General features: G+C 51.8%; 1 long non-coding RNA gene and 4 other non-coding genes across 5 annotated transcripts; all 5 read right to left on the bottom strand.

Moving 5' to 3' along the window:
- Positions 1 to 1,749: 1,749 nt before the first annotated feature.
- LOC126977804 (5.8S ribosomal RNA) lies at positions 1,750 to 1,906 on the bottom strand. The gene has a single exon (XR_007732431.1). It is a non-coding gene; the product is annotated as a 5.8S ribosomal RNA (ribosomal RNA).
- Positions 1,907 to 2,283: 377 nt separating this feature from the next.
- LOC126977602 (small subunit ribosomal RNA) lies at positions 2,284 to 4,188 on the bottom strand. Its single transcript, XR_007732276.1, has one exon. It is a non-coding gene; the product is annotated as a small subunit ribosomal RNA (ribosomal RNA).
- A 2,235-nt stretch (positions 4,189 to 6,423) lies between these two features.
- Positions 6,424 to 21,484, bottom strand: LOC126977371 (uncharacterized). The gene is made up of 2 exons (XR_007732195.1): positions 18,489 to 21,484; positions 6,424 to 6,613 (listed from the first exon to the last, which is right to left on the bottom strand). It is a non-coding gene; the product is annotated as an uncharacterized LOC126977371 (long non-coding RNA).
- Positions 21,485 to 21,893: 409 nt separating this feature from the next.
- LOC126977792 (5.8S ribosomal RNA) lies at positions 21,894 to 22,050 on the bottom strand. The gene has a single exon (XR_007732420.1). It is a non-coding gene; the product is annotated as a 5.8S ribosomal RNA (ribosomal RNA).
- Positions 22,051 to 22,427: 377 nt separating this feature from the next.
- LOC126977681 (small subunit ribosomal RNA) lies at positions 22,428 to 24,332 on the bottom strand. Its single transcript, XR_007732355.1, has one exon. It is a non-coding gene; the product is annotated as a small subunit ribosomal RNA (ribosomal RNA).
- Positions 24,333 to 26,067: the final 1,735 nt, after the last annotated feature.

The following is a 26,067-nucleotide window of genomic DNA, read 5'->3' as shown; positions in this document are numbered from 1 at the left end:
AGAATAGGTTGAGGTCGTTTCGGCCCCAATGCCTCTAATCATTCGCTTTACCGGATGAGACTGTTACGAGTCGACGCCAGCTATCCTGAGGGAAACTTCGGACGGAACCAGCTACTAGATGGTTCGATTAGTCTTTCGCCCCTATACCCAGTTCCGACGATCGATTTGCACGTCAGAATCGCTACGGTCCTCCATCAGGGTTTCCCCTGACTTCGACCTGACCAGGCATAGTTCACCATCTTTCGGGTCCCAGCATCTGTGCTCAGAGCGCGCCCGCATTCGCTGATTGGAAACGAGACGCCTCGGGAGTGCGAGAGATCGATTTTTGACGACCGACGCTCCATCCTCCCTGAGCGCGCGACAAGCGCGCGCCTTCACTTTCGTTGCGCCTTTCAGTTTTGTCTGTTTGAATTCATAACTCAATGACTCGCACACATGCTAGACTCCTTGGTCCGTGTTTCAAGACGGGTCCTGCGAGTGCCCGAAACAGTAACATCGCCGACTGATACGCGCACAGTCCGAGACTACACGGCTGCGACGACAGCGGCGTCGCGTCAGCATCCGCACAAGGGCAGGATGTCGACGACGACTCTCGCTCGCGTCGGGCCGGACGCGTCCCCGGATGGAGACGCGTGCGCGTTTCATGACAAGTACCGTCCGCCGCCGGCCGGCGATCGTCACGGTCGGACGGCTGTGCGCGTGAACGCGCAGCCGCCCGGCTCCCGGACAACGCTTAGGCCGAACAGACGAACGGGTCGCGATGCATAATGTGTACTAAGAGAGAAGTGCACGCCGTCCGGGTGCGTCAACGGCGGCGACCGGTGAACGCGAGCACGAGTCTCGCGCACATCGCGGCACGCCGCCGTACGCCCCGGAGTGACGATGAATCTCTCCGTTCGTTCATTCGAGTTTCGCAGGTTTACCCCTGAACGGTTTCACGTACTCTTGAACTCTCTCTTCAAAGTTCTTTTCAACTTTCCCTCACGGTACTTGTTCGCTATCGGTCTCGCGGTTATATTTAGCCTTAGATGGAGTTTACCACCCACTTAGGGCTGCACTCTCAAGCAACCCGACTCTGAGGAGAGTCCCTCTCGCGGACTCGCTCCGTCGCTACGGGCCTGGCACCCTCTATGGGAAAACGGCCCCGTTCAAGACGAACTTGGACGGGAGCGGCGACCGCGAGAAAGCGGAACCTCCCTAACACCACATGTCCCACGACCGTGACGACCGCGGGATTCGGCGCTGGGCTTATCCCTGTTCGCTCGCCGCTACTGAGGGAATCCTGGTTAGTTTCTTTTCCTCGTACGCGTAGTACCGCGATCGAAGCGCCCTTCGGACGTCGAGTCCGCCTACTCGTTTGCACGCTCACGTCGGGCCGAAATAACACGTGCAGCGCACGGGACGCGAACCGAAGGCGCAGCCACGCACGCCGTTCACATAGAGAGCTCTGCATAGATTAATTAAAATTAATCACGAGATATCCGCGTGTGACAGCGAACGAGCGCGCCCCGGTACCGCGCCCGTCTCCGTGACCCACGTCGGGCGTGAGGCGGAGACGGCGTTGCACGCGAACAGCACCACGCGTTGCGGCTTATTTTACATTTTCGAACGGATCGAGCGGGCCCCGGAAAACCGGCGGGGTTTACCCGAGCCCGGCCCGAAGACCGTCACTCGTTTTACACGTTTTTTAGGCGCGCAAACAGTGTTGTCAGCATACAGCGACGGCGTCGTCGTATTCTTTTATGCAGCCGGCCCTCAGACAGGAGTGGTCCTGGATATTTCTCCACGGACCGCAATGTGCGTTCGAAATGTCGATGTTCAAATGTGTCCTGCAGTTCACACTATGACGCGCAGTTAACTGCGTTCTTCATCGACCCGCGAGCCAAGTGATCCACCGTTCAGGGTAATAGTTTTTATATTTAGAAAATACGTGAACGATCTCTGTGTGTAACAAAATATTATGTGACGCACGCATTGCGCGTACGTCGTGATCTCGACTCGCTTCGCACTCGACATGAGCGCGTCGCGAGACGCACGCGCGTCGCGTACATGCGAACCGCGCCCGCCGAAGCGTCGTGCCGGAGACGTCGTGCCGGACACCCCCCCCACTTGCGGCGGGAGATGTCAGCGCGCGCGCGGCAAACGCGACAACGGAGCACAGAGAGCACATCGCGAGCGCGAAAATAATCAGTGATTGACACGTGATTGAAGTTATCATCGTCAACAGTCGGCTGTGAGCGAAGCGTGTCGGCGACAACGCTCGCGCACGCGACCGTTACACGTTAATGATCCTTCCGCAGGTTCCCCTACGGAAACCTTGTTACGACTTTTACTTCCTCTAAATGATCAAGTTTGGTCAACTTCCCAGCAACGCCGACGGCTGCGAAGCCACCGCGTGTCGGTCCGAAGACCTCACTAAATCATTCAATCGGTAGTAGCGACGGGCGGTGTGTACAAAGGGCAGGGACGTAATCAACGCGAGCTTATGACTCGCGCTTACTAGGAATTCCTCGTTTATGGGGGATAATTGCAAACCCCAATCCCCAGCACGAAGGAGTTTCAACGGGTTGCCCGGGCCTCTAGGCCAGGGAGAACATGTTGATTCCTTCAGTGTAGCGCGCGTGCGGCCCAGGACATCTAAGGGCATCACAGACCTGTTATTGCTCAATCTCGTGCGGCTCGAAGCCGCCGGTCCCTCTAAGAAGAATTTTAATACGCCGCCAGTGAGTTGCGCGACCCTGAAGCCGCGCACACCTAAATGACGACGCCTATTTAGCAGGCTAGAGTCTCGTTCGTTACCGGAATTAACCAGACAAATCGCTCCACCAACTAAGAACGGCCATGCACCACCACCCACCGAATCAAGAAAGAGCTGTTAATCTGTCAATCCTTCCGGTGTCCGGGCCTGGTGAGATTTCCCGTGTTGAGTCAAATTAAGCCGCAGGCTCCACTCCTGGTGGTGCCCTTCCGTCAATTCCTTTAAGTTTCAGCTTTGCAACCATACTCCCCCCGGAGTCCAAAATCTTTGGTTTCCCGGAAGCTGCCCGCCGAGCCATTGTAGTAACGTCGGCGGATCGCTAGATGACATATTTACGGTTAGAACTAGGGCGGTATCTAATCGCCTTCGAACCTCTAACTTTCGTTCTTGATTGATGAAAACACCTTTGGCAAATGCTTTCGCTGATGTTCGTCTTGCGACGATCCAAGAATTTCACCTCTAACGTCGCAATACGAATGCCCCCAGTTATCCCTATTAATCATTACCTCGGAGTTCTGAAAACCAACAAAATAGAACCGAGATCATATTCTATTATTCCATGCACGAAATATTCAAGCGGCATTTTGAGCCCGCTTTGAGCACTCTAATTTGTTCAAAGTAAAATTGTCGGCCCATCTCGACACTCACTGAAGAGCACCGCGATAGGATTTTGATATTGAACCGGCGTTTTACCGCCGGCTCACCGACGATATGCTCCGCAGACGTGTCAGTATCACCGCGGATGCGATGCACCGACAGCGCGGCGCACAAATGCAACTACGAGCTTTTTAACCGCAACAATTTTAGTATACGCTATTGGAGCTGGAATTACCGCGGCTGCTGGCACCAGACTTGCCCTCCAATTGTTCCTCGTTAAAATATTTAAAGTGTACTCATTCCGATTACGAGGCCTCGTAAGAGTCCCGTATCGTTATTTTTCGTCACTACCTCCCCGTGCCGGGAGTGGGTAATTTGCGCGCCTGCTGCCTTCCTTGGATGTGGTAGCCGTTTCTCAGGCTCCCTCTCCGGAATCGAACCCTGATTCCCCGTTACCCGTGACAACCATGGTAGTCGCAGAAACTACCATCGAAAGTTGATAAGGCAGACATTTGAAAGATGCGTCGCCGGTACTGGACCATGCGATCGGCAAAAGTTATCCAGATTCATCAAAATTAACGACTTCGGACGCGAGGCCCTCCGTCGATTGGTTTTGATCTAATAAAAGCACTCATCCCATCACTGGTCAGAGCTCTGATTGCATGTATTAGCTCTAGAATTACCACAGTTATCCAAGTAACTGAGTAAGATCTAAGGAACCAAAACTGATATATTGAGCCATTCGCGGTATCGCCTTAATACGGCTTGCACTGAGACATGCATGGCTTAATCTTTGAGACAAGCATATAACTACTGGCAGGATCAACCAGGGAGCTGCTGCAAACAACGATTGTTGTCGCGCTCAGCGCGTCATGCGTCGCGATCTCCCCTTAGGGCGTCGCGACTATGACATCTTGAACATATCGTGAGATATCCGTTCGCGCACTGTATACTATATATCTCAAAGGCATACGGTGCGCGTTGAACGAATCATAAATCGGCGATGGGCCGATTGTATGTTATGAAAGTTCAGTAACGAGAGTCCCTTCGGGTAATAATAAAAATGATGACACGCAATAGAAGCGTTATCAACGTATTAATATCGGTACACGTCGTGATCACAAATCGGATCGACGCCCGGTGCTTGAGAGGAGCGTGAACGTCTCGCACGCGTGAAATGCGCGACGCGTTCCGGCTTGCGGGCCCTCACGTTAAAAATCTTAACAGAGGGAAACCGTCGAAGCCCAGTCGGCGTCTTGGTGCGCGCAAAAAATTTACACGATCGCTTTCAACGTGACGAGGATCGCCGCAGCGTATGATACTATAGAGAGAGTGAAGAGAGGAATTATGAGAAACGAAATCACAAAAAACCTTTCAAATCACCAAATCAAATATCATCCGCATAGGGAAACTCGAAAACGCTCGATCGACACAGCGCGGTGAGTCTGTCTCATTTTTTATATTGTAAAAAAAGAACATATAAAACAACGCGCGACACAAACACAGACACAGACACACCAGCTCTGCCCCGAGAGTACCAACAACCGTATTGTATAATAACAATAAACTCTCTGATATGTGAATAAAGTGATTTTGATTTGATTTTACTATTTATTAATAACATAATATTGAATATGCATTGCGGCTTCGAAGAAAAAATCGCTTTTTTTTTTTTTTTTTTTTTTTTTTTTTTTTTTAATAACGAGTACGATAATGATCAGTAATAAACGCGCGACACGTACATTTCATTTTCCCTCCGAAACCAAATAAAAAACCTCCAAAAAAAAATATATTTCAAATCAAATCAAAATTCTTATCATACATCAATCTTACTCACCCAAACTAAACATGCGTCTAAACGCAGCACGAGACGAGCCAGCTACTTGATACTACCTAAGACAAGAACAAATTACGGCAAGCGTATGTTTATTTACGAGGGCGCACAACTTTTTAATAGTCTACCTTCATCTCTCAAAAAGATTAGGTCACTAAAAACATTTAAACGTGACCTATCAGACTATATTGTTTCAAAGTTTTTATAAAACACATGTCTGAAATTGTTTGTTATGTGACAGTGCCCTGTAAAAGTGTGTAATCTTAAATTTTGTGAAGAAGAATAAGTACTATAATGTGTAACATGTATGTACTGAACATCTAAAGAACGGCGGATAAATTATTACATCATATTTTTATGTTCTCATGTAAGTGACAATATTATGTTTTTAATGAGAAATAAATATCTTTAAACGTAATTCTTTCTTACTTACTTACTTACTTACCTATTTACTTACTTACTTAGTTGCTTACTTACTTACTTACGTACTTACTTACTTACTTAATCACATTCGTTTTTCGCGATTTTCAGCAAAACGGTAGGTAAGTTTTATCATAAAAGTATCTCGGACAAAAATTGTAGATCGTAAAATTATCCATTAAAAATGTATCAATACTTAGTGTTAGATTCAAAAAGTGAGTTTCCACGCCACCTATGAGGTAGTAGTGTACTTAGCGCGTTTTTATAAGTTTTTGAATAGTTATTATCTCAGAAACGGTGGCTCGTAGGAAAAAAAGTATCGGTACATTTTTTATAGATAATTTTATCACCTACACTTTTTCTCGTAGGTATTTTTATGATAAATTAATAATTAATAATTTATTTTATTTAATTTAAAAAAAAAACGGACAGAACATGCAATTATTAGGGGACACGAATATTGGTCAAAAACTATAATGTTCTGGTGTACAAGGAACAAGAGAAAAGATGGAGACCGGCAGGGAGCGCCGCGCTCCTCGCGCTCGGCGGTACTCGTTATTGGAGAAAACAAGTAAGTGAGATATCCGTCCGGGGAGACCGGCAGGGAGCGCCGCGCTCCTCGCGCTAGGTGGTACTCGCTATTGAGGAATCGACCGTACCCGCTATTGGGGCCGATCGTACTCGCTTTTGGAATTTGCGCAGCGCGCCCAACACCACCGGAGCCGCCGCCGCCGCCGACGGCGATGTACACTTATCACAACACTCGACTCGACATAATAACCTGAAAATGATCGTACTCGTTATCATTAGAGTAGTCGCCGTGTACAACATCAACCACGTCTTTCAACTATAATAAATAATAATATATTGTAAAATTTTATAATCATGAGAAATCGCGTGACGCGTCCGTCACGACGAAATATCATGATAATATTATTTATATTATTATGTTATTATAATATTATATGTTGGCCTGTTGTTTGTTTGCACACACACACACAACTCTGCTTCTCGGCGACGATGCGTCCTCGGACGAATCACATGGCGTAGGGCTGAGTCTCAACAGATCGCAGCACGACGCTGCTCTACCGAGCACAACACCCCGCCAGGAACGTAAGTCGTCTACAGACTATTCCGAGCCCCGACATCGAACTGAGGTAAATTCGAAACTTCGACGCCGTGGTGCACGTGTTAATACCGCTCGCACCGTTCGTCGCGTTCCAAATGGGCTTCGACGTCGCGTCTTACGAATAAAACGCGACTAGTAAAGTCACATTGTTTAGAGCCTCCCGACACTCGGGGCTCCACAGTGAGTATATCCTTGCCGGATTCGGCTAGGCTGGCTTCGGCCTTAGAGGCGTTCAGGCATAATCCCGCGGATGGTAGCTTCGCACCACCGGCCGCTCGGCCGAGTGCATGAACCAAATGTCCGAAACTGCGGTTCCTCTCGTACTGAGCAGTATTACTATCGCAACGACACGCCATCAGGAGGGTAAAACTAACCTGTCTCACGACGGTCTAAACCCAGCTCACGTTCCCTTTTGATGGGTGAACAATCCAACGCTTGGCGAATTTTGCTTCGCAATGATAGGAAGAGCCGACATCGAAGGATCAAAAAGCAACGTCGCTATGAACGCTTGGCCGCCACAAGCCAGTTATCCCTGTGGTAACTTTTCTGGCACCTCTTGCTAAAAACTCTTTATACTAAAGGATCGATAGGCCGTGCTTTCGCAGTCCCTATGCGTACTGAACATCTGGATCAAGCCAGCTTTTGCCCTTTTGCTCCACGCGAGGTTTCTGTCCTCGCTGAGCTGGCCTTAGGACACCTGCGTTATTCTTTGACAGATGTACCGCCCCAGTCAAACTCCCCGCCTGGCAGTGTCCTCGAACCGGATCACGCGGGAGTTGTACGGCGACGAGCGTTGCCGCCACGTCGCCACTCTGCACGCTTGGAACGAAACACCGTACGCCCGCCGATATTATCGACCGCGCACCGCTTCCGCCCAACCGAGTAAGTAATGAAACAATGAAAGTAGTGGTTTTTCAGCGACGACCGCGAACGATCTCCCACTTATGCTACACCTCTCATGTCTCCTTACAATGCCAGACTAGAGTCAAGCTCAACAGGGTCTTCTTTCCCCGCTGATTCTCCCAAGCCCGTTCCCTTGGCTGTGGTTTCGCTAGATAGTAGATAGGGACAACCCACCTCCTTCCCATGGTCTTACCGACCTTTCGGTCATCAAGACCTAGGTACCGACCGAAACAGCGGGAGATGTACCGGATTTGAGGTCCGGCACATTTTCTTGACTCCCTACAAGTTCTCATTTTTTTTTTTTTCGTCCCTAGATGGCCCTCTCCCCCTTTCTGGGGGCGGCCGACCACAACTACGGCTTCGTCGTCGGGCAGCCCATCTTGCAGTTCTTCTCCTCTTCCTAAAGTCTTCCTTTCTCTGTCTTCGACACCGTCTTGGTTTACCCCTCCATCACTCTCCGGTCACGGTACCAACTTGTGGCAAATCTAACCAACCTTGAGAAGTTCACCTCCGAAGAAACAAGATCTCCGTAATGCACTGGTCCCGGATTTTTCCTCTCTAGATGGTCTAACAGTTCACCTCTCGCCCGATCGTACAGACTACATTCCCACAGCACGTGGTCGCGGTTCTCTTCCGTCGCGCCACATGGACAGGTGCCGTCCCCTTTGAGCCCCAGGTCCCTAAGCTTCCCGTTGAACATACCATGCCCCGTTAACAGTTGCGACGTGTAGTGGTCGGGATGCACCCACGTCGCCAGGAGTCTGTCCCCGACACATGGGAAGAAGCGTTTGAGATCGCCACCCCTCTCTTCACGTTCCCAACGCTCCTGCCACATGATGACCACCTCGGAGTGGATGTCTTTCTTCAAGATCGCGAGCTCCTGCTTTACCTTATCGCCCCTGGTCGCCTCTATCTTGCCCGCGCGGTACACCTCCAGGTCGGCTGGAAGCACCCCTGCTAGCACTGGCAGTGCGGCCGTACTCGTGGAGCGATACGCCTTGGTGAGCAGCACCAACGACGTTCGCTGTGTCCTAAGCAACCGGCTAGACACCACATACAGGAACGACCTGTGATACCAGACGCTCGCCGCGTACGTGAGAGTAGCTACGTACGTCCCCCTGTACAAGACTTTAAGAGCCTTGTACTGTATGCCCCATGATGTTGAAGATACCCGTGCCATTTTACCAAAGCACCTCGCGGCTCGCTCTCCGATATCCAAGGCATGCTCGGCAAATGATCTCTTACCATCAATTGTAACGCCCAAGATTTTCACCGAGTCCACCGCTCCTACAGGTTCGCCTGACATTCTAATAACCGGAGGGCGCCCGAACGAACCCTTCAGGGTAATCGACTTAGTTTTCAGCGGTGAAAACTTCAGCCGATTCCTGCGACCCCAAGTCGAGATTCTCTCGAGCACCGCCCCGGCCTTGGTCTCGATAGCAGCCCTAGAATCCGCTTGTATAAGTAGCGTCACGTCGTCCGCGTACGCTACCATTTCGACCCCTGTTGGTACGTCCATTTCCAAAAGGTCGTTCAACAGAATATTCCAAAGTGTAGGGCCGAGCACAGAGCCCTATGGACACCCCATGGTTGACGGTTTCCACACCGTCTCCCCCCCTGCAAACATACCGACCCGTCTATTGACGAAGTACGAGCAGAGACACTTGTATATGTTCGGCGGGCAGCCGCCCTGCTTAAACTTAAGCAGGACCATAGGCCACCATGCATTATCGAATGCACCTGCTATGTCCAACGTTACCGCCTGGACATACTTGTGAGTGCTGGCGTTCACTGTATAGAGAAGCGAGTTCAGAGCCGTTAACGTCGACCTCCCTTTCATAAACCCATGTTGACGGGTTGACATGCGACTGTACAGACCCGGGGTACATTCACATATCAACTGCTCAAGCACCTTACCCAGTACTGGCAAGAGGGTGATAGGTCTATACGCCTTTGGGTCAGTCGCCTTCCCATCACCCTTTGGCAATACTATTAACCGGCCATCCTTCCATACATCGGGGAATACTCCTTCGTTTATGCACTTCACATACATAAGTGTCATCTCACACGCGGCCGCCTTCCACGCTGCCTTAACAATACGAGCGGTGACACCGTCTATCCCCGGAGCCTTGTCCGGTAAATTCCGAATTATTCGGCCTATTTGTTCTCTGGTGGGGGGACTCACCGAGTGACCACTGGGCAAGCAAGCTGCCGCCAGGCGCACCTGCATATGGTAGTCAGAGTCGGCTGCCAGGTCGTCGTCCGGACACATTGCTGCCAGTATCCCTCCCAACGCGCTGCGAATATCGATAGCATACTAAGCAAGCTTAAACCCATTAATGACGTTCGCAGGTGGACGCACCCTACCGGTGGCGGCACGATACGCCATACCCCACGGATCGTCATTCCCACTGTCAGCAAGCCGCGAGAAGTGGTTGGTCTCCGCTTCGCGCATAGACTTTCTGTAGACCGCGCGGGCACGATGGAAGCGCGCCCTGCAGATATCTTCTGCCAGTCCGCCCGCGCGCCGAGACTGTTGCCATTCCCGACGTAATCTGTTATGTTCCCGCCGAAGGTTGTCGAGTTTCCTCGACCACCATTCGTGACCGCGTGTTTGGTCCTTCCCCTTAGCGAACCCTAAGCACTCCCCGGCTGTCCGATCGAGCGTTTGGACAAACTGCTTGCAGAGTTCCTGCGCTGGCTTTCGGCAGTCAAGCCTGCCTACTCGCCACGAGAGCGTAGAACAAAACCGGTCCCAGTTCACACTTCGGTCCCGGAACCTCGTCGGTTCTTCTCCTGGTTCCAGCTCTCCCTGGTACCGCGCGGCTGGTGGGTTTCCTATGGCGATGGAGAACGTAATCAGCTGGTGGTCGCTGCTGCTCTCGTCTTCCCTCACCTTCCAATGCAGTATTGGGACTCCTCTGGTTGTAAATGTCACATCAATGTTGGAGGAACCGTTGACCGTGTTGAAAGTGTACGGTTCCCCCTCCTTATTATGTACGAGGAGCCCCTTTGAGAGGATGAAACTCTCCATCGCCAATCTTCTTCGACTTGCTTCTGCACCTCTTCCCTCAAATTGCTCACGGCGACTGTGCCAGAGCGGAGAGTGCGTGTTGGTATCGGCTCCAATGATAATTTGCTTCCCTCTTAGTGCTTCCAGTACGCGGTCCAAGTGTTCAATGTGGGTTTCAATGCTCTCGCAGTACTGGAAGTACGCCGACACCATGTAGAAGTCTCCGCCTTCCCCCCGGAAGTGTGCCACTAGGCAGTGCGGCGTGGAAAGATGAGGCAGGATCATTCCAGCTATCCTTGTGCTGTTGACGTAGATCCCTGCCTTCGAATCTTCCGCGCACTGTAGCAGCCCCTGCAGCTGGGCCCTCGCATACTGTTCCTGGACAAGAACAATACCGAGACCCAGCCTTTGGGCGATTTCCGGGAGTTCCGCTGTCGCCGTTGCTGCTCCTTGGAGGTTAATCTGCCCGACGTTTATGCTGCGATGCCTAATATCCATAATCGGTTCTTTCGGCTGCCCTCTTCTGCGCCGCTATCCTGGCCGGGCATGTAGAAGCCGCCGTCTTGTGGTCCTCTCCTTGCTTTCCCGCTTTGACGCAGGTGGCGCAACGCACGTTCTTCGCCTTGCACTCCTTGTGGCCATGTCCAGCGTCTCCGCACCTGCTGCAGGTCTCCTTCTCCGCCCTGCAGTGCTTCGCGGAGTGCCCGTACCATTGGCACTTCGAACAGCATGTGACGTCGAGGAAGTCACGCACCAGGTACCGCTCCCAATCAATATATACCCTCTCCCTCGACATCAGTCTGTCCCGCCACTGTGCACTGCAGGCTAGCACTACCGTTGTGCACGAACCTCCTTTGGTTTTCTTGTAGAAGGCCACCCTTGGGAAGCCTTCCTTGGCGTCAACCTCGGAGAAGTTCTGCTGACGCAGTGCTCCGAGGAGTTCTTCTCCATCCTTGACATGGCCCTGGATGTTGAGGATTGCCACCAAGGGTGTCCTTTGTCCAGTCTCCTGCAGTTTCAAGGTTGCGGGCATGGCCTTTTTTATCTTCTCTAAGTCCTCCTTGCTGCGCGTTTGGAGGACAACTCCTGCGTTTCCTACCTTGCGTAGGCGCGCCACCTGCAATCCCATTGTGTGGGGATTAATGGCCTCTTTTAGAGCAGCCTTCGTTTCGTCTGCAGTGCTCAGACCGCTGCTCTCCATGGGGTACACTGCGATTGATGCACCCATCTTCTGCGGCTTGGGTTGGGTCGCCATCCTACCTGTCCTCAACATACTCGCGTATGTGTTCCCTGGGGGGGTAACGCCAGCTGTAATGGGGACGGCTCTTTCCATCTCCTTCGCCTTCAAAAGCCTCCCTGCCAGGGTTGCCACGACCGCTGTAAGCCGCTGCACCTGGGTGCCAATGAGGCCGAGGTCCGCCTTGTTTAGTTTATTTGTAGGCCCAGTAGCGGCCGACATAATAGTGCTGCCCGCTGTGTTGGCCAGCTCAATAAGTTCCTCAATGTCCTGGTCCCTCATCGACATTCCGTCTTTGCTCTTCAGACCACTCGTACTAGGCTCCAACTTCCTTCTCAGAGCCTCCTGTACCTCCTCCGGTGACTGCAGCGGGCGCTTCTCCGCACCCTGCCTGAGCTCCTCAACACTGCCGAATCCTCCTGGAGGCGTCCTGGCCAAGGACTTCCTCGGCGTAAATAGCGCCAACGCCTCCAGCTCCTCCAGCTCCTTCCGCTTCTCCTCTACCGCCTCCCGAAGGAGGCGCTCCGAAGTGTCCATATTCGTATAGCAAGCTTATTAGTATAAATAGAAAAACAAAAATAAAGTCAAAACTAAAAGCTAACTACGAGTCCTGTCTCTTCCCTAACACTTCCTAATACCTAATTACCTAACAACTACCTACTGTCTAATAATAACTAATTCCTAAAAGCTAACTAAATAATATGAGTCAAAACACTAACACAAAAGAAATACAGTAAACAAAGTAATTAACTAATGACCGTCATAAATCAAATAGCAAAAAATTCAAGTCACACAAAAGAAATACAGTAAACAAAGTAATTAACTAATGACCGTCATAAATCAAAAGCGGATTAATTCAGGTCACGTACGCACCTTAGCTCCGCCCACTACACAGACACTCGCGAACGTCGAACACAGGCTCCACCCACACGACGCGATTGGCCGAACGAGCAGCGAATAGTGACACGGCGCGAGAACTTGGGCGGCGACTAACGCAGAGAGCACAAAACACGTCCGCTCGCTACGAGAGCCGACGACGAAGTCAGTAGATAGGGACATAACCCACCTCCTTCCCATGGTCTTACCGACCTTTCGGTCATCAAGACCTAGGTACCGACCGAAACAGCGGGAGATGTACCGGATTTGAGGTCCGGCACATTTTCTTGACTCCCTACAAGTTCTCATTTTTTTTTCGTCCCTAGATGGCCCTCTCCCCCTTTCTGGGGGCGGCCGACCACAACTACGGCTTCGTCGTCGGGCAGCCCATCTTGCAGTTCTTCTCCTCTTCCTAAAGTCTTCCTTTCTCTGTCTTCGACACCGTCTTGGTTTACCCCTCCATCACTCTCCGGTCACGGTACCAACTTGTGGCAAATCTAACCAACCTTGAGAAGTTCACCTCCGAAGAAACAAGATCTCCGTAATGCACTGGTCCCGGATTTTTCCTCTCTAGATGGTCTAACAGTTCACCTCTCGCCCGATCGTACAGACTACATTCCCACAGCACGTGGTCGCGGTTCTCTTCCGTCGCGCCACATGGACAGGTGCCGTCCCCTTTGAGCCCCAGGTCCCTAAGCTTCCCGTTGAACATACCATGCCCCGTTAACAGTTGCGACGTGTAGTGGTCGGGATGCACCCACGTCGCCAGGAGTCTGTCCCCGACACATGGGAAGAAGCGTTTGAGATCGCCACCCCTCTCTTCACGTTCCCAACGCTCCTGCCACATGATGACCACCTCGGAGTGGATGTCTTTCTTCAAGATCGCGAGCTCCTGCTTTACCTTATCGCCCCTGGTCGCCTCTATCTTGCCCGCGCGGTACACCTCCAGGTCGGCTGGAAGCACCCCTGCTAGCACTGGCAGTGCGGCCGTACTCGTGGAGCGATACGCCTTGGTGAGCAGCACCAACGACGTTCGCTGTGTCCTAAGCAGCCGGCTAGACACCACATACAGGAACGACCTGTGATACCAGACGCTCGCCGCGTACGTGAGAGTAGCTACGTACGTCCCCCTGTACAAGACTTTAAGAGCCTTGTACTGTATGCCCCATGATGTTGAAGATACCCGTGCCATTTTACCAAAGCACCTCGCGGCTCGCTCTCCGATATCCAAGGCATGCTCGGCAAATGATCTCTTACCATCAATTGTAACGCCCAAGATTTTCACCGAGTCCACCGCTCCTACAGGTTCGCCTGACATTCTAATAACCGGAGGGCGCCCGAACGAACCCTTCAGGGTAATCGACTTAGTTTTCAGCGGTGAAAACTTCAGCCGATTCCTGCGACCCCAAGTCGAGATTCTCTCGAGCACCGCCCCGGCCTTGGTCTCGATAGCAGCCCTAGAATCCGCTTGTATAAGTAGCGTCACGTCGTCCGCGTACGCTACCATTTCGACCCCTGTTGGTACGTCCATTTCCAAAAGGTCGTTCAACAGAATATTCCAAAGTGTAGGGCCGAGCACAGAGCCCTATGGACACCCCATGGTTGACGGTTTCCACACCGTCTCCCCCCCTGCAAACATACCGACCCGTCTATTGACGAAGTACGAGCAGAGACACTTGTATATGTTCGGCGGGCAGCCGCCCTGCTTAAACTTAAGCAGGACCATAGGCCACCATGCATTATCGAATGCACCTGCTATGTCCAACGTTACCGCCTGGACATACTTGTGAGTGCTGGCGTTCACTGTATAGAGAAGCGAGTTCAGAGCCGTTAACGTCGACCTCCCTTTCATAAACCCATGTTGACGGGTTGACATGCGACTGTACAGACCCGGGGTACATTCACATATCAACTGCTCAAGCACCTTACCCAGTACTGGCAGGAGGGTGATAGGTCTATACGCCTTTGGGTCAGTCGCCTTCCCATCACCCTTTGGCAATACTATTAACCGGCCATCCTTCCATACATCGGGGAATACTCCCTCATTTATGCACTTCACATACATAAGTGTCATCTCACACGCGGCCGCCTTCCACGCTGCCTTTACAATACGAGCGGTGACACCGTCTATCCCCGGAGCCTTGTCCGGTAAATTCCGAATTATTCGGCCTATTTGTTCTCTGGTGGGGGGACTCACCGAGTGACCACTGGGCAAACAAGCTGCCGCCAGGCGCACCTGCATATGGTAGTCAGAGTCGGCTGCCAGGTCGTCGTCCGGACACATTGCTGCCAGTATCCCTCCCAACGCGCTGCGAATATCGATAGCATACCCCTGCGCAAGCTTAAACCCATTAATGACGTTCGCAGGTGGACGCACCCTACCGGTGGCGGCACGATACGCCATACCCCACGGATCGTCATTCCCACTGTCAGCAAGCCGCGAGAAGTGGTTGGTCTCCGCTTCGCGCATAGACTTTCTGTAGACCGCGCGGGCACGATGGAAGCGCGCCCTGCAGATATCTTCTGCCAGTCCGCCCGCGCGCCGAGACTGTTGCCATTCCCGACGTAATCTGTTATGTTCCCGCCGAAGGTTGTCGAGTTTCCTCGACCACCATTCGTGACCGCGTGTTTGGTCCTTCCCCTTAGCGAACCCTAAGCACTCCCCGGCTGCCCGATCGAGCGTTTGGACAAACTGCTTGCAGAGTTCCTGCGCTGGCTTTCGGCAGTCAAGCCTGCCTACTCGCCACGAGAGCGTAGAGCAAAACCGGTCCCAGTCCACACTTCGGTCCCGGAACCTCGTCGGTTCTTCTCCTGGTTCCAGCTCTCCCTGGTACCGCGCGGCTGATGGGTTTCCTATGGCGATGGAGAACGTAATCAGCTGGTGGTCGCTGCTGCTCTCGTCTTCCCTCACCTTCCAATGCAGTATTGGGACTCCTCTGGTTGTAAACGTCACATCAATGTTGGAGGAACCGTTGACCGTGTTGAAAGTGTACGGTTCCCCCTCCTTATTATGTACGAGGAGCCCCTTTGAGAGGATGAAACTCTCCATCGCCAATCTTCTTCGACTTGTTTCTGCACCTCTTCCCTCAAATTGCTCACGGCGACTGTGCCAGAGCGGAGAGTGCGTGTTGGTATCGGCTCCAATGATTATTTGTTTCCCTCTTAGTGCTTCCAGTACGCGGTCCAAGTGTTCAATGTGGGTTTCAATGCTCTCGCAGTACTGGAAGTACGCCGACACCATGTAGAAATCTCCGCCTTCCCCCCGGAAGTGTGCCACTAGGCAGTGCGGCGTGGAAAGATGAGGCAGGATCATTCCAGCTATCCTTGTGCTGTTGACGTAGATCCCTGCCTTCGAATCTTCCGCGCACTGTAGCAGCCCCTGCAGCTGGGCCCTCGCATACTGTTCCTGGACAAGAACAATACCGAGACCCAGCCTTTGGGCGATTTCCGGGAGTTCCGCTGTCGCCGTTGCTGCTCCTTGGAGGTTAATCTGCCCGACGTTTATGCTGCGATGCCTAGCATCCATAATCTGTTCTTTCGGCTGCCCTCTTCTGCGCCGCTATCCTGGCCGGGCATGTAGAAGCCGCCGTCTTGTGGTCCTCTCCCTGCTTTCCCGCTTTGACGCAGGTGGCGCAACGCACGTTCTTCGCCTTGCACTCCTTGTGGCCATGCCCAGCGTCTCCGCACCTGCTGCAGGTCTCCTTCTCCGCCCTGCAGTGCTTCGCGGAGTGCCCGTACCATTGGCATTTCGAACAGCATGTGACGTCGAGGAAGTCACGCACCAGGTACCGCTCCCAATCGATATATACCCTCTCCCTCGACATCAGTCTGTCCCGCCACTGTGCACTGCAGGCTAGCACTACCGTTGTGCACGAGCCTCCTTTGGTTTTCTTGTAGAAGGCCACCCTTGGGAAGCCTTCCTTGGCGTCAACCTCGGAGAAGTTCTGCTGACGCAGTGCTCCCAGGAGTTCTTCTCCATCCTTAACGTGGCCCTGGATGTTGAGGATTGCAACCAAGGGTGTCCTTTGTCCAGTCTCCTGCAGTTTCAAGGTTGCGGGCATGGCCTTCTTTATCTTCTCTAAGTCCTCCTTGCTGCGCGTTTGGAGGACAACTCCTGCGTTTCCTACCTTCCGTAGACGTGCCACCTGCAATCCCATTGTGTGGGGATTAATTGCCTCTTTTAATGCAGCCTTCGTTTCGTCTGCAGTGCTCAGACCGCTGCTCTCCATGGGGTACACCGCGATTGATGCACCCATCTTCTGCGGCTTGGGTTGGGTCGCCATCCTACCTGTCCTCAACATACTCGCGTATGTGTTCCCAGGGGGGGTAACGCCAGCTGTAATGGGGACGGCTCTTTCCGTCTCCTTCGCTTTCAAAAGCCTCCCTGCCAGGGTCGCCACAACCGCTGTAAGCCGCTGCACCTGGGTGCCAATGAGGCCGAGGTCCGCCTTGTTTAGTTTATTTGTGGGCCCAGTAGCGGCCGACATAATAGTGCTGCCCGCTGTGTTGGCCAGCTCAATAAGGTCCTCAATGTCCTGGTCCTTCATCGACATTCCGTCTTTGCTCTTCAGACCACTCGTGCTGGGCTCCAGCTTCCTTCTCAGAGCCTCCTGTACCTCCTCCGGTGACTGCAGCGGGCGCTTCTCCGCACCCTGCCTGAGCTCCTCAACACTGCCGAATCCTCCTGGAGGCGTCCTGGCCAAGGACTTCCTCGGCGTAAATAGCGCTAACGCCTCCAGCTCCTCCAGCTCCTTCCGCTTCTCCTCAACCGCCTCCCGAAGGAGGCGATCAGAATTGTCCATTGTTGCAGTTCAACTCACGAAATAAAAAGAAAAGTAGTCTTATACCTACACCGAGTCCTGTCTCTTCCCTAACACTAACTAACTAAATAATAAGTAATATACCTACCTAATACCTAACACAAAATAATTCCTATAAGCTGTCTAAATAATGTATTGTCAATAAGTTATAATAAAACACAAAGAATATTAAATAAACAAAGTCGTTAGCTAATTACTATAATAAAATCCACACACAAAAGAAAATGACTTGCAAAAAAATGAACACAAAAGAAATAAAGTAAACAAAGTAATTAGCTAATGACCGTCGTAAATCAATCAGGATTAACTCCGGTCACGTACGCACCTTAGCTCCTCCCACTACACGGTCACTGGCTAACGTCGCACACAGGCTCCACCCACTCAACGCGATTGGCTAGGCGAACTGCTACTAGCGATAACACACGAGAACTTGGGCGGCGACTAACGCAGAGAACACAAAACACGTCCGCTCACTGCGAGAGCCGACGACGAGTAGATAGGGACAGCGGGAATCTCGTTAATCCATTCATGCGCGTCACTAATTAGATGACGAGGCATTTGGCTATCTCAAGAGAGTCATAGTTGCTATCGCCGGGCGGGGGGTCTGGGGGGCTGGCAAGCCCCCCAGCGCACCCGGCCCGACGTCGGATGGCGGTACTTACTGTCTGCCTTTCTAACTGCTAGAATCCCAACGCACACCGCCTACTAGGTAGGTTACAGCGCAACAGCTTTCGCTCCAGTCCCGGTATAGTGCGTTGGTCAGACGTAGAGGGTCACAGACAACCAATTACGACTCTTCAATTTCGCCTGTTAACCCAGGCGGCAAGCACCCCCAGTCGCGGTACTCCACAGACGTTTCGCCCATACGAACCGGAGGCGGAGATCGGGACCCAGCCCACACTGGCCGTCTCCTATTGAGAGATATGCTATACGCAAACAAATGGACAACAATCTCCCCACATTTGTCCTATCAACACCTGGCGCCAAGCCACTACGAGTCCGACGCCAATGGAGGGGCACTGGTAGCCTCCCAGTGGGCTCCCCTCCCCCATACCCGCGCTTGCTTGAATTTCTTCACGTTGACATTCAGAGCACTGGGCAGAAATCACATTGCGTCAACACCCGCGAGGGCCATCGCAATGCTTTGTTTTAATTAGACAGTCGGATTCCCCTTGTCCGTGCCAGTTCTGAGCTGACCGTTGAACGGCGGTCGTACAGTACCGCGCCGATCGCGCACGAGACGAAACCGACGCGGACTTACGGCTAGGAAGATCCGCGAAAGGCCGGAACGCGGGTCCGGATTCAGCACGACGCGCGAGACCACCTTGCGATGGAGACACGCGCGAGCATCGACCAGGCCCGGCACCGGCCGCATCCGCTTCCCGTCCAAACCCGACACGCCCCGGTCCTCAGAGCCAATCCTTATTCCGAAGTTACGGATCCAATTTGCCGACTTCCCTTACCTACATTATTCTATCGACTAGAGGCTCTTCACCTTGGAGACCTGCTGCGGATATGGGTACGAGCCGGCGCGACATCTCCACGTACATCCCTCACCTGAATTTTCAAGGTCCGCAGAGAGTATCCGGACACCGCCGCAAATGCGGTGCTCTTCGCGTTCCGAACCATATCTCCCTTCTATAGGATTCCATGGAACTCGAACGCTCAGGCAGAAAAGAAAACTCTTCCCGGACCACTCGGCGGCGTCTTCAGGCCACTTTGGGTTACCCCGTCGAACACTCGCTTGAGAAACGAGAGAACGATTATTGAAACGGTTCCGCTGCCGGGTTCCGGAATAGGAACCGGATTCCCTTTCGCTCAAAGGGCGTTATTTATCATATACACAAAATATATATAAACACACCGCATCGACATAAGATCTCTCCTTGAGCTTAGGATCGACTGACTCGCGAGCAACTACTGTTCACGCGAAACCCTTCTCCACGTCAGTCCTCCAGGGCCTCGCTGGAGTATTTGCTACTACCACCAAGATCTGCACCGACGGAGGCTCCAGGCGGGCTCACGCCCAGACCCTTCTGCGCACTCCGCCGCGCACGTCCTACTCGTTACGGCATAATACGCGTGCGCTTTGACACGCACGCGCCGATTGCCGGTAACGGTAGTGTATAGGCAAAACGCTTCAGCGCCATCCATTTTCAGGGCTGGTCGCTTCGGCAGGTGAGTCGTTGCACACTCCTTAGCGGATTCCGACTTCCATGGCCACCGTCCTGCTGTCATGAGCGACCAACGCCTTTCATGGTGTCCCATGAGCGTTTTTTAGGCGCCTTAACACTACGTTTGGTTCATCCCACAGCGCCAGTTCTGCTTACCAAAATTGGCCCACTTGGCACCGTCATCAGATCTCCGGCTTCATCGTTCGAGTAAGCCGGAGTTCTCACCCATTTAAAGTTTGAGAATAGGTTGAGGTCGTTTCGGCCCCAATGCCTCTAATCATTCGCTTTACCGGATGAGACTGTTACGAGTCGACGCCAGCTATCCTGAGGGAAACTTCGGACGGAACCAGCTACTAGATGGTTCGATTAGTCTTTCGCCCCTATACCCAGTTCCGACGATCGATTTGCACGTCAGAATCGCTACGGTCCTCCATCAGGGTTTCCCCTGACTTCGACCTGACCAGGCATAGTTCACCATCTTTCGGGTCCCAGCATCTGTGCTCAGAGCGCGCCCGCATTCGCTGATTGGAAACGAGACGCCTCGGGAGTGCGAGAGATCGATTTTTGACGACCGACGCTCCATCCTCCCTGAGCGCGCGACAAGCGCGCGCCTTCACTTTCGTTGCGCCTTTCAGTTTTGTCTGTTTGAATTCATAACTCAATGACTCGCACACATGCTAGACTCCTTGGTCCGTGTTTCAAGACGGGTCCTGCGAGTGCCCGAAACAGTAACATCGCCGACTGATACGCGCACAGTCCGAGACTACACGGCTGCGACGACAGCGGCGTCGCGTCAGCATCCGCACAAGGGCAGGATGTCGACGACGACTCTCGCTCGCGTCGGGCCGGACGCGTCCCCGGATGGAGACGCGTGCGCGTTTCATGACAAGTACCGTCCGCCGCCGGCCGGCGATCGTCACGGTCGGACGGCTGTGCGCGTGAACGCGCAGCCGCCCGGCTCCCGGACAACGCTTAGGCCGAACAGACGAACGGGTCGCGATGCATAATGTGTACTAAGAGAGAAGTGCACGCCGTCCGGGTGCGTCAACGGCGGCGACCGGTGAACGCGAGCACGAGTCTCGCGCACATCGCGGCACGCCGCCGTACGCCCCGGAGTGACGATGAATCTCTCCGTTCGTTCATTCGAGTTTCGCAGGTTTACCCCTGAACGGTTTCACGTACTCTTGAACTCTCTCTTCAAAGTTATTTTCAACTTTCCCTCACGGTACTTGTTCGCTATCGGTCTCGCGGTTATATTTAGCCTTAGATGGAGTTTACCACCCACTTAGGGCTGCACTCTCAAGCAACCCGACTCTGAGGAGAGTCCCTCTCGCGGACTCGCTCCGTCGCTACGGGCCTGGCACCCTCTATGGGAAAACGGCCCCGTTCAAGACGAACTTGGACGGGAGCGGCGACCGCGAGAAAGCGGAACCTCCCTAACACCACATGTCCCGCGACCGTGACGACCGCGGGATTCGGCGCTGGGCTTATCCCTGTTCGCTCGCCGCTACTGAGGGAATCCTGGTTAGTTTCTTTTCCTCCGCTTACTAATATGCTTAAATTCGGCGGGTGATCCTCCCTGATCTGAGGCCAACGATAAAAAGTATGAGGCAGACACGATATCCGTCAGCGCAGCGACACCGTCGTGCGCGCGCCGCCAATAAGTCTCAACGACGTATCGTCGACCCGCGCACGTACCGCGATCGAAGCGCCCTTCGGACGTCGAGTCCGCCTACTCGTTTGCACGCTGACGTCGGGCCGAAATAACACGTGCAGCGCACGGGACGCGAACCGAAGGCGCAGCCACGCACGCCGTTCACATAGAGAGCTCTGCATAGATTAATTAAAATTAATCACGAGATATCCGCGTGTGACAGCGAACGAGCGCGCCCCGGTACCGCGCCCGTCTCCGTGACCCACGTCGGGCGTGAGGCGGAGACGGCGTTGCACGCGAACAGCACCACGCGTTGCGGCTTATTTTACATTTTCGAACGGATCGAGCGGGCCCCGGAAAACCGGCGGGGTTTACCCGAGCCCGGCCCGAAGACCGTCACTCGTTTTACACGTTTTTTAGGCGCGCAAACAGTGTTGTCAGCATACAGCGACGGCGTCGTCGTATTCTTTTATGCAGCCGGCCCTCAGACAGGAGTGGTCCTGGATATTTCTCCACGGACCGCAATGTGCGTTCGAAATGTCGATGTTCAAATGTGTCCTGCAGTTCACACTATGACGCGCAGTTAACTGCGTTCTTCATCGACCCGCGAGCCAAGTGATCCACCGTTCAGGGTAATAGTTTTTATATTTAGAAAATACGTGAACGATCTCTGTGTGTAACAAAATATTATGTGACGCACGCATTGCGCGTACGTCGTGATCTCGACTCGCTTCGCACTCGACATGAGCGCGTCGCGAGACGCACGCGCGTCGCGTACATGCGAACCGCGCCCGCCGAAGCGTCGTGCCGGAGACGTCGTGCCGGACACCCCCCCCACTTGCGGCGGGAGATGTCAGCGCGCGCGCGGCAAACGCGACAACGGAGCACAGAGAGCACATCGCGAGCGCGAAAATAATCAGTGATTGACACGTGATTGAAGTTATCATCGTCAACAGTCGGCTGTGAGCGAAGCGTGTCGGCGACAACGCTCGCGCACGCGACCGTTACACGTTAATGATCCTTCCGCAGGTTCCCCTACGGAAACCTTGTTACGACTTTTACTTCCTCTAAATGACCAAGTTTGGTCAACTTCCCAGCAACGCCGACGGCCGCGAAGCCACCGCGTGTCGGTCCGAAGACCTCACTAAATCATTCAATCGGTAGTAGCGACGGGCGGTGTGTACAAAGGGCAGGGACGTAATCAACGCGAGCTTATGACTCGCGCTTACTAGGAATTCCTCGTTTATGGGGGATAATTGCAAACCCCAATCCCCAGCACGAAGGAGTTTCAACGGGTTGCCCGGGCCTCTAGGCCAGGGAGAACATGTTGATTCCTTCAGTGTAGCGCGCGTGCGGCCCAGGACATCTAAGGGCATCACAGACCTGTTATTGCTCAATCTCGTGCGGCTCGAAGCCGCCGGTCCCTCTAAGAAGAATTTTAATACGCCGCCAGTGAGTTGCGCGACCCTGAAGCCGCGCACACCTAAATGACGACGCCTATTTAGCAGGCTAGAGTCTCGTTCGTTACCGGAATTAACCAGACAAATCGCTCCACCAACTAAGAACGGCCATGCACCACCACCCACCGAATCAAGAAAGAGCTGTTAATCTGTCAATCCTTCCGGTGTCCGGGCCTGGTGAGATTTCCCGTGTTGAGTCAAATTAAGCCGCAGGCTCCACTCCTGGTGGTGCCCTTCCGTCAATTCCTTTAAGTTTCAGCTTTGCAACCATACTCCCCCCGGAGTCCAAAATCTTTGGTTTCCCGGAAGCTGCCCGCCGAGCCATTGTAGTAACGTCGGCGGATCGCTAGATGACATATTTACGGTTAGAACTAGGGCGGTATCTAATCGCCTTCGAACCTCTAACTTTCGTTCTTGATTGATGAAAACACCTTTGGCAAATGCTTTCGCTGATGTTCGTCTTGCGACGATCCAAGAATTTCACCTCTAACGTCGCAATACGAATGCCCCCAGTTATCCCTATTAATCATTACCTCGGAGTTCTGAAAACCAACAAAATAGAACCGAGATCATATTCTATTATTCCATGCACGAAATATTCAAGCGGCATTTTGAGCCCGCTTTGAGCACTCTAATTTGTTCAAAGTAAAATTGTCGGCCCATCTCGACACTCACTGAAGAGCACCGCGATAGGATTTTGATATTGAACCGGCGTTTTACCGCCGGCTCACCGACGATATGCTCCGCAGACGTGTCAGTATCACCGCGGATGCGATGCACCGACAGCGCGGCGCACAAATGCAACTACGAGCTTTTTAACCGCAACAATTTTAGTATACGCTATTGGAGCTGGAATTACCGCGGCTGCTGGCACCAGACTTGCCCTCCAATTGTTCCTCGTTAAAATATTTAAAGTGTACTCATTCCGATTACGAGGCCTCGTAAGAGTCCCGTATAGTTATTTTTCGTCACTACCTCCCCGTGCCGGGAGTGGGTAATTTGCGCGCCTGCTGCCTTCCTTGGATGTGGTAGCCGTTTCTCAGGCTCCCTCTCCGGAATCGAACCCTGATTCCCCGTTACCCGTGACAACCATGGTAGTCGCAGAAACTACCATCGAAAGTTGATAAGGCAGACATTTGAAAGATGCGTCGCCGGTACTGGACCATGCGATCGGCAAAAGTTATCCAGATTCATCAAAATTAACGACTTCGGACGCGAGGCCCTCCGTCGATTGGTTTTGATCTAATAAAAGCACTCATCCCATCACTGGTCAGAGCTCTGATTGCATGTATTAGCTCTAGAATTACCACAGTTATCCAAGTAACTGAGTAAGATCTAAGGAACCAAAACTGATATATTGAGCCATTCGCGGTATCGCCTTAATACGGCTTGCACTGAGACATGCATGGCTTAATCTTTGAGACAAGCATATAACTACTGGCAGGATCAACCAGGGAGCTGCTGCAAACAACGATTGTTGTCGCGCTCAGCGCGTCATGCGTCGCGATCTCCCCTTAGGGCGTCGCGACTATGACATCTTGAACATATCGTGAGATATCCGTTCGCGCACTGTATACTATATATCTCAAAGGCATACGGTGCGCGTTGAACGAATCATAAATCGGCGATGGGCCGATTGTATGTTATGAAAGTTCAGTAACGAGAGTCCCTTCGGGTAATAATAAAAATGATGACACGCAATAGAAGCGGTATCAACGTATTAATATCGGTACACGTCGTGATCACAAATCGGATCGACGCCCGGTGCTTGAGAGGAGCGTGAACGTCTCGCACGCGTGAAATGCGCGACGCGTTCCGGCTTGCGGGCCCTCACGTTAAAAATCTTAACAGAGGGAAACCGTCGAAGCCCAGTCGGCGTCTTGGTGCGCGCAAAAAATTTACACGATCGCTTTCAACGTGACGAGGATCGCCGCAGCGTATGATACTATAGAGAGAGTGAAGAGAGGAATTATGAGAAACGAAATCACAAAAAACCTTTCAAATCACCAAATCAAATATCATCCGCATAGGGAAACTCGAAAACGCTCGATCGACACAGCGCGGTGAGTCTGTCTCATTTTTTATATTGTAAAAAAAGAACATATAAAACAACGCGCGACACAAACACAGACACAGACACACCAGCTCTGCCCCGAGAGTACCAACAACCGTATTGTTATTATATCATCGTCGTTATCATCGCGCGCATTCACAAACTTACTCAAATATAAATATATATTAAATAAAATATGAATGACGATGACGACGACGAGAATAATAAAACAGCAGCAGTTGTTGTGGCTGGGGGTGGTGGTTGGTGTTGTGCGTTTTTGTATTTTTGTCGCGTGCGTTTTTCACTCTTTTTACAAGAAAAAACTTGAGCGGCGTTGAATTCGGCGTCGCGAACCGTTCGCTACGGACTCGACTCTCGACGCCGACTGCCGTATGTGTGGTGCACGCGAACGATATGAACGTGTAAACTCTCTGATATGTGAATAAAGTGATTTTGATTTGATTTTACTATTTATTAATAACATAATATTGAATATGCATTGCGGCTTCGAAGAAAAAATCGCTTTTTTTTTTTTTTTTTTACTTTATTAATAACGAGTACGATAATGATCAGTAATAAACGCGCGACACGTACATTTCATTTTCCCTCCGAAACCAAATAAAAAACCTCCAAAAAAAAATATATTTCAAATCAAATCAAAATTCTTATCATACATCAATCTTACTCACCCAAACTAAACATGCGTCTAAACGCAGCACGAGACGAGCCAGCTACTTGATACTACCTAAGACAAGAACAAATTACGGCAAGCGTATGTTTATTTACGAGGGCGCACAACTTTTTAATAGTCTACCTTCATCTCTCAAAAAGATTAGGTCACTAAAAACATTTAAACGTGACCTATCAGACTATATTGTTTCAAAGTTTTTATAAAACACATGTCTGAAATTGTTTGTTATGTGACAGTGCCCTGTAAAAGTGTGTAATCTTAAATTTTGTGAAGAAGAATAAGTACTATAATGTGTAACATGTATGTACTGAACATCTAAAGAACGGCGGATAAATTATTACATCATATTTTTATGTTCTCATGTAAGTGACAATATTATGTTTTTAATGAGAAATAAATATCTTTAAACGTAATTCTTTCTTACTTACTTACTTACTTACCTATTTAC

The sequence above is a fragment of the Leptidea sinapis genome, chromosome 45 (assembly GCF_905404315.1).
Source record: "Leptidea sinapis chromosome 45, ilLepSina1.1, whole genome shotgun sequence".
NCBI classification, from domain to species: domain Eukaryota; kingdom Metazoa; phylum Arthropoda; class Insecta; order Lepidoptera; family Pieridae; genus Leptidea; species Leptidea sinapis.
This window is presented reverse-complemented; position numbering and strand designations above follow the sequence as displayed.